The following is a 12,567-nucleotide window of genomic DNA, read 5'->3' as shown; positions in this document are numbered from 1 at the left end:
TGACCTTCGACCTGAGCATCCTTAGTCTGCCTTTGTACATTTAATATCAAATCCTTATAATGTCGATATTTCTATGACACATATCGGTGGATTAAAGTAGTCGCCAAGAAAATTTGTTTTATGGCGGTTGTACCATATTTCTGTTAGTGAAGAACTTAAATTCAAGAATTAAAAGATCTTAATATGAAAAATCATATCATAGGCCTATATGCCACAAGTCAAATTGAATAGAGATATAGAGAATTATTAGCACTGTAAATGTATCATTTACTTCCTTTGTATTGAATACTCCTGCTACATATACCCTTCATAACCATGTCTTCTACGGCATACATATATGTCCATATCAGAAGCTAGTTGATCGTTGGATGTTATATTTACATATATCACTTCAAATTTTTACAAACCCTTTGTAAATTTATAACTTATGAATTTATTTTTAATAATTTAACAGTAGCTATTAATTGCTTTTGTTTTATGTTTGAATAATAGATAGTTATATTTACAGAAAATAAACGGAGATAAAATGCCCCCTTTTATTGGTTAAAGCGCAATCTAGGTAGGCTATGAGTCGAAATCTTCCCGGCGGTCGGGAAGTGATTAGTAAAACGTCGCCATAAATGCCGAAGCAATAACGAATTCAGATAAGGGCGTAAAACGAGTTGAATAGGTATGCTCCTTTATTGACAGGCACTCTCACATAGTGAGTGAGCAGATGAAGAGCGCGAGCTGTAAATGGCATACATAAAGCCAATTTGATAAAGTTGCTCTTAAGCTTGATTTAATTATTTTCAGCAACCCAGCTGTTAATATTTTAGCGATTAACCATGAGAGCGTGGAATCAACAACGCTGAAATAAATTAGTAGTTTTTTTTTTTTTTTTTTTTTTTAAACTACCGCGTCACCAGAGTCACAATTGAACTTTACCGCTGATGAAGGGAGCAGTAGCAAATTAATATACTTACCTGAATGGAATTTAATCATAGTAGCCTAATAGGGATGTAAACAGTGGCCGCGGGAAGCTACCAACGTGAAAGCCTTGAAAATGGAACTTGAACTTGAAAACGTACTCGGTTACTAACGTAACCTCGGTTCTCTCTAGAAGAGGGAACGAGTACTGCGTAAGATATCTTACGCTAGGGGAAAATCCTTTTCCGCGAGATATTGAAGCCAAAAATTATCCTTAATTTTGTAATAATGCAAAACGCGTTGCAGCAGCAATGCAGACATAGGCGAGACAGCTCGCGCGCCTATTGGCTGCTCTGCGGCAACTGCAGCAGCCTATCGAGCGAGGCCTGGCGTGACGTCAGACCCAATCAGGGCACTTCGCGCCCGCTGCGTCACGTCCCGCCGAAATGGGCGTGGTCTAGGCCTATAAATATCGCTCGCAGGCAGCTATTATCTGGTTTTTCATCATCGAAGCAACCAGAGCGTGTGCATGCACGGCAAGATACGCAGTACTCGTTCCCTCTTCTAGAGAGAACCGAGGTTACGTTAGTAACCGAGTACGTTCTCTTACGAGAGGTCTCTCGTACTGCGTAAGATATCTTACGCTAGGGGACCCAGTGTAAAACGCCGTGCATGCTGAGATCTGACACCAAAGACCCAAGGGCAAAAGCCCGGGGTACATATAGTGCACAATCACTCAGTGAACTCACAGAGAGTCCGGGAAGAAGGAGGGGTGCAGCCTCACTTTTCCACATAAAGTAGCGTCGAAGGGACGCAAATTTCATCATACAGACAGGGCGGGGTACGGCCTGAACTGATGGGAAAAAATGTGGGTCTTACACAGTTTGCCCAGCTTTAAACTGTCGAAAATTGAGCTGTGCTCAGTAAACGCAGCATTCTGAGCTGAACGCATCAGGTCAGATAATACTGGTAGTTTAGACCGACAGCAGCCTGGCCTGCAGGGCGGGAACCTCTAGGTTATAAAACCTTATAAATGTAGACGGGGAGGCCCAGCCTGCCGCCATACAAATATCTTGCAAGGCAATCCCACTTGACCAGGCCCACGAAGAGGCCATGCCTCTCGTGGAATGCGCTCTGACACCCAAAGGGCACTGCATGCCCTTGGAGGCGTATGCCAGCGCTATAGCATCAACTATCCATCTGGATAGGCTCTGTTTCGACGCGGCTAGTCCCTTAGAACGTCCGCTAAACGAAACAAAGAGCTGTTCCGTCTGTCTGAAAACAGACGAGCGAGACACATAAGCTCGTAATGCCCTGACTGGGCAAAGGAGGCTCGCGTCTCTTTCCTCATCAGGGACCGGTAGGGCTGACAGAGAGATAATCTGCGCCCTAAACGGTGTGTTGAGGGATTTTGGAACATAACCGTGCTTAGGTTTGAGTATAACTTTTGAGTCATTGGGCCCAAACTCCATGCACGCCGCGCTCACAGAGAGCGCGTGCAGATCCCCTATGCGCTTCACTGAAGCGAGAGCCAGCAAAAACACCGTTTTGAAAGACAGGTGTTTCAAATCGATTGACTGTAAAGGCTCAAATGGCGCACCTTTCATGGCTTCCAGAACCGTAGAAAGGTCCCATACGGGGACTGAGGGAGGTCTGGGAGGATTCAGTCTCTTAGCTCCTCTAAGGAAGCGGATGACTAAATCGTTCCTTCCTATTGACTGACCAAGCGTTGTTTCTGAGAACGCTGCTATAGCCGCCACATAAACTTTGAGCGTGGAGGGGGCCCTGCCCCCATCCAACAGCTCTTGTAGGAAGGAAAACACCTCCGTCACATCACAGTTTGTGGGTGACACACCACGGGCTGTGCACCAGCCCGAAAACACTGACCATTTCGAAGAATAGAGTCGTCTTGTAGACGGAGCTCTAGCCTGCGTGATCGTGTTTAATACTCCTTTAGGGAGTCCAACATGTACCCGTTGATGGCCCAGACATGAAGGGACCATAGTTCCGGGTGAGGATGCCAGATCGAGCCGCGGGCCTGTGAGAGGAGATCTCTCCTCACTGGTACTGGCCACGGGGCAGTACTTGCTAACTGCATCACGGCTGGGAACCAAGGTTGGTTTTTCCAGAACGGTGCTACCAGCAGTACTGAGCATCCTTCTTCCCTGATCCGTTCTATCACCTGAGGCAGGAGAGAGACGGGGGGAAAAGCATAGAGCGGGCGGCGGGGCCACACATGGGCCAGCGCGCTCCTGCTCTTGGAGAAAAATTCTTGACAGTGAGCGTTTTCTTGAGACGCAAACAGGTCCACTTCCGCTCTGCCGAATTTCTTCCACAGCAGTTGGACTGTCTGTGGGTGTAGAGACCACTCGCCTGCCGGAACATTGTTCCTGGACAGTCTGTCTGGTCCTATATTCATGATCCCTGGCACGTGCGCTGCTCTGAGCGAGCGCAGGTTGCACTGAGCCCATACCAGGAGGCGTTCTGCCAGCCTGTACAGTTTCTCGGATCTGATGCCGCCCTGGCGATTTATGTAGGACACCACAGACATGTTGTCCGAACGGACCAAGACGTGGTGACCTTTTATTTGGGGACAAAAACGCGTCAGTGCGTTGTCTACTGCCAGCATTTCGAGGCAGTTTATGTGCAGGAGCTTCTCCCGTTCTGACCACTGGCCGAAGAACGGTCTGCCCTCGAGCAGCGCTCCCCATCCCGAGGTGGACGCGTCCGTGGACACCACTTTCACCCTCGAGGAAGTCCCCAGGCTTACACCTGATTGGTACCAGTCGTTCGCTTTCCAGGGTTTCAGAGCTGTAACGCATTTCTGATTGACCCTGAGGCGAAGCAAACCGGGTGCCCACGCTTCGCGTGGGACTCGCGCTTTCAGCCAAAACTGCAGCGGGCGCATGCGGAGCAGACCCAGCTGGAGCACTGACGATGCTGAGGCCATGAGACCTAGCATCTTCTGAAAATCTCTTGAGCGGGACAGACGCGCCGCAGCGAAAAGAGTTCGCTGTGCGTCGAATGTCTACCGCGCGCTGTTGTGATAGTCGCGCTATCATGGATAGTGAGTCCAGTTCTGTGCCCAGGAAAGATATTTTCTGACTGGGAGACAGGGAGCTCTTCGCCCAATTGACACTCAGACCCAAATCCTCGAGGTGATCGAGTAAAATGGTCATGTGTTCTATGAGCACTGCGCGAGATTGCGCTAGAATCAGCCAATCGTCCAAATAGTTCAGCACTCGCATGCCTCTCATTCTGAGGGGTGCGAGCGCCGCATCCATGCACTTCGTAAATGTACGGGGTGCTAGGGACAAACCGAACGGCAGGACTGTGTACTGATATGCCTGGCCCTCGAAGGCGAATCTCAAATATCGCCTGTGACGTGACGCTATCTGTATTTGAAAACACGCGTCTTTCAGATCTATTGACACAAACCAATCTCCTTGGCGAATCTGCACAAGGATTTGCCTGGTCGTGAGCATCCTGAACTGTCGCTTCACAAGCACTTTGTTCAGTTGCCTTAGATCTAGTATGGGTCTGAGACCCCCGTCTTTTTTCGGTACCAGGAAGTATCTGCTGTATAGCCCTCCCTCGCTCTGATCTTGAGAGAGAGGTTCTATGGCCCCTTTGCTCAATAGTTTCGTCACCTCGGCTCGAAGTAGATGTGCTACTTCTGCTTTTACCGTGGTCTCGACGCGCGCCACATAGCGGCGAGGGCGTCGGCGAAACTGCAGCGAATAGCCTCTTTCTATAATGTTCAGCACCCACTTCGAAACCCCGGGTAGCTTTGCCCATGCGTCTGCATGGATAGCTAGGGGTCGAATACGAAGCGCGCTCCGCTCGCTCAGCGATGGAGAAGCTTCGGTGTGCTGTAACACAAGCGTGTCGCTCGTGACATTTGAGGCATGGGGCGCGCTGATGACAGCGGGCAGATTGCCCGCGCTCGACTCCTCTGCGGTGGTTAACCGCGAGGGGGAGGGCTGGGCGGTTCCCGTGGGAACTGTCATGTCTATGTGTGGATGTGGGCGCGGGACAGCGGGCACATTTATCACACCGAAAGCATCGTTCGCTTGCGTGAAGCGAGTGCACGTTGGTTTCGTTTTTACAGAAACCGTGAGACATGCATAACGTGGTGTTAGTGGGCACATTCACCATGTTTGAAGCGCAATCGGTCTGAGCCGATTCATGTGCGCGAGCCCTGTGTGACGGGCTGTGCTTGTGTGTAGAGATGGGCACTGGGCAGTGGGCATTCTTCTTACACATAAAGCACCATCGGCCGTGGCCGGGACACCAGAAAAAATTCACACTTATGGGATTTATCTGGGTAGCCGTAAAAACGGCGTTTGTGTGCAGGCAAGCGGGTGACAGAACCGACTTGTTTACTGCAGGATACACTGGAACAGTCACATTTACTGGAACTGAACGAGCGAGAAGTTGCCATAGAAACAGAGAGCGTCAACATGCTGGCGTTTATTGCAGGCCTGCGTGCATTACAACAGGCTTGTTCACTGCAATATTGACATTTCCAGTCGCCTGAATTCCAGAGGGGAATGGGAAATGTATAGGAAAAAGGAGGTTGGTCCGTCCGCAGCGGGACCAGAAAAACTCCCTTTTTTCCTTACGCCAGTGACGCACGGAACACCATAGAAACGGTGTTTGGGTGCAGGCGAGCGGGTTGTACAACGCGCTCGTTGGCTGCAAAATACACATCTGCAGTCGCCTTTTCAGGGAACTGACAGAGCGAGCATTGACGGCATAATTTTATCTGCCGGTAGACCCGGGGATCGAACGCGGGTCTCTCGCGTGCAAAAACCTGAGAGTCTGCCACTGGGCCACAGGGGGAGACACATTGTAACTCAGTTAGCGCGAGTATTATAAGAGACCGTCAACGTGCTGGCGTTTGTTTGCAGGCATGCGTGTATTACAACAGGCTTGCTCACTGCAATACAGACATTTCCAGTCGCCCGAACTTCAGAGGGGAATGAGAAATGTACGAGAAAGAGGAGGTCGGTCCATCCGCGGGGGGACCAGAAAACGCTCTTTTCTCCTTTCGCCAGTGACGCACGGAAACCATAGAAACGGTGTTTGGGTGCAGGCGAGCGGGTTGTGCAACGCGCTCGTTGGCTGCAAAATGCACGTCTGCAGTCGCTTTTCAGGGAACTGACAGAGCGAAGCATTGGCGGCATAATTTTAACTGCCGCTAGACCGGGATTCGAACTCCGGTCTCTCGTGGGAAAAACCAATGATTCCGCCACTGAGCCACAGGGGGGGAACGCAAAGGTTTTTGGATGCACGAGCATATAAGAGCGTCACATGCTTTCTTCGGCGTATGCTTGCAGGCGCGCTTGTATTAAAACAGGCTCGCCTGCTGCAATATTGATATTTCCAGTCGCATGATCAGGGAACTGGGAATATGTATGAGAAATTGAAGGTTAGTCCATCCTCGGAGGGACTAAAAAACACATCTTTCTCCTTTCGCCGGTGAGTGACGCATGAATGGGGCGCAGAAGGCAGGGTAGCTTTCTTATAACGTAAAGAAAAACTAACCCCGACCGTCCGCTTCCAGCCTCCCTTGTGAGCGGCGCAGTTTGCGCGGCTTGAACAGAGGGAGAGAGAAAGCTAGCCCCGTGACCGCCCGCTCCTGACATCCTCTGTGAGCGGCGCGGTGTGCGCGGCTCGAACAGAGGGAGAACAGGTATCGTCCCCCAAGCAGGCAAGGCAAGCGGGCGAACCGGCAAGCTTTGCGGGTTGGGGGGGGGGCGGAGGAGCAGTCTCGGAGAAGGATGCCAGGTGAGTCCTCAGAGTCACCATAGGCAGTACCTAACTCGCAGTGAGGGCAGTCGCCGTCAGCGAGTGCGAGAGCTGCGTGATCAGGAAAAGGGGCGTCTTGAAAAAGACGCCCAGCTCTTTTAGTGCAATGGGAGTGTGTGTCGCGGCGGCGAGCACACACACATACATAAACACAGTAGCAGAGAAAGGATATAATGCCGGAAAGCGCAGCAGGAAGGCAAGGAAGGCGGCGCGGCCAGCGACTTCAGTGACTCGTCCCGCTGAAGGTGCTCTCTCTCGACGGCGCGGCTTCTAATCCAGCTCCAGCGATGCGTGTGCTTCGCTTGAAGGATGAAAAATCAGATAATAGCTGCCTGCGAGCGATATTTATAGGCCTAGACCACGCCCATTTCGGCGGGACGTGACGCAGCGGGCGCGAAGTGCCCTGATTGGGTCTGACGTCACGCCAGGCCTCGCTCGATAGGCTGCTGCAGTTGCCGCAGAGCAGCCAATAGGCGCGCGAGCTGTCTCGCCTATGTCTGCATTGCTGCTGCAACGCGTTTTGCATTATTACAAAATTAAGGATAATTTTTGGCTTCAATATCTCGCGGAAAAGGATTTTCCCCTAGCGTAAGATATCTTACGCAGTACGAGAGACCTCTCGTAAGAGAACCCTGTTAGGAGATCGTCTCTCGTGAGATTTAAAGCCGCCACATCTCGTTTCCTCTGCAAGCGTGGTGCATTCGCGCACCGCGAAAATGGCTGAGATCAAATCAACGATATTACTTGTGTTGTTATGAATCGAACGCAGGTGTCGTTCTGCGAACTGAATTGAAGCGTCAGCATCTGCGAACTAATCGTCGCTTCAGTATCTGCGAACTCAAACATGTGTAAGTACCGTGCTTTTATACAATAAGCATAATAATATGATTGGATAGAAGTGAAGCAATAAGTGACGTAATAATTGAGTCTTCCCAGCAGAACTTATGCTAAAGCTTTCATTTCTGAAGAATGCCACTAAGCAAACAGTTGATGGGCCTTTGACTTCATAGTATGGAAGTGAATGGGGCTCATCAACTGTTTGATTACCCATATTTCATATATATTACCAGATTTTTTGGGGTTAACTATCCCTTTAAAATTGTTTAAAAAATGTGTGTCTCATGTACTTTAAGATGATTATACTAAATCTTTTTTTACATCTTCAGTGGTAACACTTCGAGTCTTGTGGCTCTTTAAATTCATGTTCTCTAAAATTTCAGCTACGGAAATAAAACATTGTTACTGACTCTACTTAGTTAATTCAGTATTCACTGATAATTCACTAATTCACTTCCCATCCTGTGAGTCGGTGAGTCATTCAGTGAGTCACTAAAAAGCAGTTTTTCAATTTTGTTAGACCCAAAAGAATAATTCATTAATTTTGAATTTTGGATTTAATGAAGTCAGCTGCGAAAATACCATGTCATCTAGTAAATAAACAGTTCATAATCATACTGCAAGTCACTTTGTTTTCTTAATTCTTGTGTTCATGATCGGCGGATTGGCTTAATAAGCAGATAAACGTGTTTTTAATGAAGTGGCCACTGCCAGCAGTGTAACAGTGGTCTTATTGTTTTGTTAGAGCAAATTCTGTATTAAAATTTGTAAGAAAATTCACAGAATTAGAAGTGATTAATTATTTCCCCCCTCCCACATCTCCTGCACGGGTCAATGCGATCTCTAAATGCTCACTTTAATTCACTTCATGTGACTTTTATCTTTAAGTTCACTCCATTGAATTCTGCTCATACTGTATATTTGGGTTAATTGAGTGCAGTTCTGCTGCTCTAGTGATACTGAACCTGCCAAAGTGGTGAGCACATAAAGCCAGTGTTTCTTTGATTGTGCATGAGTGAGTGTGTGGGGGTGGGCTGAGAAATCTTTTGAATGCTTCAATTAAGCATTTGAGCGGTTGTTATGGTGATGTGACACATGCAGCAGTTTAAAGACATCACAAATATGAACTCATTCTCAACATTTCAGTAATTGGTTAAAACCTTTGCGTTTGTTGCGCTCTCTCACCCTCCTCACTTCTTACCTGCTTCACACAGACACACAGGCACTTATTGTACACAGCAACAAAGGAAAAAAGTCAGTTCAGTTCACATGCAGTATTATGAAAGTCCAAGCAATTGAAGACTTTAAATTATATATTTTTTTTATATTACAGCTCTTGTACTTGTATTTAACACCTCACAGTAGGTGTGTCTTCTCATTAAGCAGAAATTTTCCACCGAGCTTTACATCTTGACAAAAATATACAATTTGATAAATCTATATTGTAAATTTGTAATTGTACAATAAACATTGAACTGAAGCTATATAGTGGAATTCAGGGTGTTTTCTTTTATTTATGTATTTATTTATTCTCCTCTATTATATGTATATGATTTGTTTATTAATCTTATGCAATGGCTGTCATTGGAGGCGGTGTGTTGACATTTATCATTATTATTTTTATACAATTTTTGTAAATGAAAACATGGTAGGTTTGACAGAAGGATGGATGTGCTGTCTGTTCAGTTGCTTATTGTCTTTTCAGCTAATGGTCATTTAAATAATGCAAAATAAGAGGAAAAATCTGGCATACATGTTGTGAAATTTAGATTTCATGTGACAGGACAATACTAAACAGACTGTACATTTATTTATCCCTTACAAATGTGAGTTTTTATTTATTTATTTATTTATTTTATTTGGTGTAATTTATTTTTGCAAAAACACACATATTCAACAAAATATTTGTATTCAACAAAAAGACAAAGCTGATATACCGGTAGTAAAAATTGTAGCATAGTCTAACACCTACTGGTTCCTCTCAAAAGCCATAGATGAAGGTAACTTGCAATTATTGTCTATGGTAACAAAAGAGATGTTACTGAGTAACACCTTCAGAAACCCACTTAAATGGCTCAAATGATCATTTTTGTATTACTTTATTTAAATAGAGAAAAGCAATTTTATCTTTTCTAGTAAGATAAACTTTATCTTATTGCTTAGGCTAAATTAGCTGTTCTTGTTTTATCAGGATTAAAGTCCACATCTGTTTAGGTCATCACATGAAGAACAATATTTGTTGTCTATATTTACAACCTTTGTGCATCATGAAGACTCAGAGCACAAGTGATCATAAGACATGTTTGCTCTTTTTGTTCAGGATTATTAGACTCTGTATAGGAGAGAAACCAATAAGTGTTTTTTTGTTTGTTGTTGTTGTCTGAGAGCATTAATGTATTCTGCCTTAATGATACCACATGCAATTCATTGCAGAGTTTATGTATCGCACAGACCAAAGGCAGAATTCTTTATGGATTTCTAAGAAGAATTCAGATTTTCCTGTCTTTGTCTAAAACTTCCCCTCACTCCTCTCACTATCCCTATTGTTAATATTAATAATGATATATTCATAATAATGCTTTCACTGAGGCATATACTGAATATAACAGCATGCAATAGAAATGATTTAATCCAACATCAGAAGCCATGATTTGATTTCTTCTGAGAATCTAGAAAGAATGTAGAGAAGTGTCTTTGTTTTATTTATAATTTCTTACATCTCACTTATTCTGTGTGAAATACATTAACAATAATGCAGTGAAAAGGAAGGAATGCATGAAAGGACAAATAAATAATCATTTTTTTTTATAATTTAATATTCAAAATAGTCCCTTTCTTCTCCTGTCTTTTGTTCTGTTCTCTATTCCCCAGATGCCACTGTGATTTAGTGTCAGACCCAGTATTGTTTGTTGAACTGTGAAACAATGACAGTGCTGTGGAAGCCCTGTGATACCCACAATCACTGACTCCAACACTGTTTATCTGCCATCAGAGTCTAATATTCTCGTGTTACATTTTTTTGAATTTTTTTTATTCAGCTCACAGCCATGGGACCTTCTACTGCTCAGTCATTTGTAGGGTGAAATTGGGAATATTTTAGTCGTTTCAAATGTGAAATTTTACTCTACATATTTTTACAGAATTTGGAAAACTATGTTGGATGGTCAAACATATTAAAATGCAACAATTACAAACTTTATTAAAATTATACAGTTTAAATAAGACCCATTACACAAAAGCAGTAATTGTTTCTTATGGGGATTTAAGGTACAGGGGCTCAGTGATTTTAATGCCGTCTGTGTCCAGAATATTGGTGTTTTTCTCCCACCACACATATAAAAATTCCCAGCTGAATTACCTAATGATTTTTTTTTTTTTTTTTTTTTTTTACAAACGGCAAGGATGTGTGGCGAAAAAAGAAGGGGTCGATCAAGAAGTGGTTTTTTTTTTGTTATTTTTTGCCAAGAACTACATTAATTGTTGTGCTTTGCGGTAATATGCATGCATTTGAGAAATACTTTTTTTTTTTCTGAAATGCTGGAAAACTTTTTCTGGAAATGCTGTTTACAAGAATAATATTACATCACCACTTCACTAGGTGAGTGGGAGCTATAAGGAAGAATAAAGAGAAGAAAATCACAAACTTTTAAAATAGGCCATTATTATTGCAGCAACAAATATTTTAGAATGTGTGTTAAATAAAATTTAGGCTTGCACGACTAATAATTTTACTAGTCAACCAAGTAGCTGAGTCAACTGCTTAAAAAAAGGGTTCCTGCAAATTTCCACATTTTAAAATTAAATATAAAATGGAAAATAAAAACCAACACAGAAAACCATTTAAATCATACCACTTCAATTTTCTGATTTATTTATTTATTTATTTTACAGATGTAACATGAGAAACAATTACCGTTCAAATTGGACTGAAGACTAACTGTAAAGTGAGTCACACTTAGAAACGCCTACACCAGTTAATATATAAATATCAGATTAGATAGCAAAATATAAAAGCAAGTGAAATTTATTATGTAAGGGATAATCCATGGCTAACTGTGCATTAAACGACTTTATCCTGCTTAAACCATGGTCATTTGCCATCATTGACAAGTTAAAGCTGTTATTGATGTTTGCAGTGCAGCAGTGCAATATTTGACCGGACAGGTATTTGAATGAATGAATTATAGCATTTATTTCAGTGATTCTCAATCTTTTGAGAATGTGCTCCTGATTGTTTCTGTGCGTGCGTGTGTGCGTGCGTGAATGAAACCAGCACATTAATTTAGACCGGATTAAACTGACTGGAACTACCTGTGCATTAAATAGTTGGAATGCACACCTTCCAACCAATCAGAGTTGAGTATTCAGACAGATCATGGTATAAAAAGGAAGATAGCACAAGCACATATAATAATGGTAAAGCTCTAGCATTACTTTTTCACACATGCCCTTAGTTTGACAAAAACGCACTAAACGTCATTATGAAATATATTCATTCATTTTCTTTTCTTATGTGATTCTCCAAAACTGTCATGAGGAGTGAGTCACCATGAGCACATGCATAGCGCCTGGTGGGCCGTCCACGGACCAGCGCTATTACTGAAGAGGAGCAATTACCTCCAAACACTCTAATCAACTCGCAATACAATCATCTGGAAGAGGTTCGAAATGATCACATTTACATTTAATTGAAAAATTTCTGACACAATGAATTGTCATTTAAAAAAACATCTAAATTTTATTGGAAGGACAGATTTTTCTTTTTTCTTTTCTGCATATTATACTGTATTTGGTATATGTTGCACACACACACACACACACACACACACACACACACACACACACACACACACACACACACACACACACACACACACACACACACACACACACACACACACACACACACACACACACACACTCAAACAGACACACATCATTAAAGATCTGAGCATCTGGTAACCTCAAGGTCGGTTTTCTGCTTGAATAATCTGACTGTATCATTTT

General features: G+C 43.9%; 1 long non-coding RNA gene across 1 annotated transcript in view; it reads right to left on the bottom strand.

Moving 5' to 3' along the window:
• LOC309480123 overlaps positions 1–12,567 on the bottom strand; it is a 390,541-nt gene that overhangs the window by 258,887 nt on the left and 119,087 nt on the right. The window lies entirely within an intron of this gene.

This window comes from Leuciscus leuciscus (genome assembly GCF_965113295.1).
Source record: "Leuciscus leuciscus genome assembly, chromosome: 18".
NCBI lineage: Eukaryota > Metazoa > Chordata > Actinopteri > Cypriniformes > Leuciscidae > Leuciscus > Leuciscus leuciscus.
The sequence above is the reverse complement of the archived record's forward strand: the minus strand, read 5'-3'. Positions and strand labels throughout refer to the sequence as shown.